Source organism: Echinops telfairi, unplaced genomic scaffold (genome assembly GCF_000313985.2).
Source record: "Echinops telfairi isolate 266 unplaced genomic scaffold, ASM31398v2 ScPeMD7_18;HRSCAF=68, whole genome shotgun sequence".
Taxonomy (NCBI): Eukaryota; Metazoa; Chordata; class Mammalia; order Afrosoricida; family Tenrecidae; genus Echinops; species Echinops telfairi.
In genome coordinates this window covers 94,386,869-94,387,612 of record NW_022103915.1, presented here as the reverse complement: position 1 = coordinate 94,387,612, position 744 = coordinate 94,386,869, and the positions used below count along the sequence as shown (strand labels likewise).

General features: G+C 38.7%; 1 pseudogene; it reads right to left on the bottom strand.

The window, feature by feature from the left end:
• Nucleotides 1-227: 227 nt before the first annotated feature.
• LOC115868872 lies at nt 228-335 on the bottom strand (annotated as a pseudogene).
• Between the last annotated feature and the right edge of the window lie 409 nt (nt 336-744).

Sequence of the window (744 nt, the reverse complement as noted above, 5' to 3'; positions counted from 1 at the left end):
TTGTCAATTTGTGCCTCTCTCTGTTTGTGTTCTTCCCTATATCTGATAGTCTATTGATTCCCTGTGCCAAAGTTCTCAAGTTGGTCCCAATTCCCTGATTGATGGCCCTAATAGTTTGGTGTTTAACTTCAAGGTCTGTGATCCACCTTGAGTTTATTCCTGTGCATGGAGTGAGATAAGGGTCTTGCTTCCATTTTTTTCTTTTCTTTTCTTTTTTTTTTTTTCAAAATGTAGGCCACAAAATAGTAGTGAACTATACTAAGTGGTATAACCCACTATGGAGTGTGGTCTTCTCTTTATTCTCCAAGGGTCTTGCTTCATTTTTCTGCAGGTAGATATCCATTTTTTCCAGCACCACTTGTTAAAGAGGGCATCTGCTTCCCATTGGATATTTGTTGGGACCTTATCAAAGATCAATTGTCTGTATGCTGATAATTTTAGTTCTTGGGTTTCAGCTCTTTTCCACTGATTTGAGTATTTCATTGTAACAATACTATGTGGTTTTGACAACTGTGGCTGTATAGTATGTGCTAAAGTCAGGTAAAGCAAGCCCTCCCACGTTGTCCTTCTTCTTGAGGAGTTCTCTGCTACTTCTGGGCTTCTTCCCTCTCCATATGAAGTTGGTAATCAGTTTTTCCATTTCTTTGAAGAAAGATGAGGTTAAGTGTATCGGGATTGCATTAAACTTATATAGTGCCTTGGGCAGAACTGAAATCTTTACTATATTGAGTCTTCCAATCCACG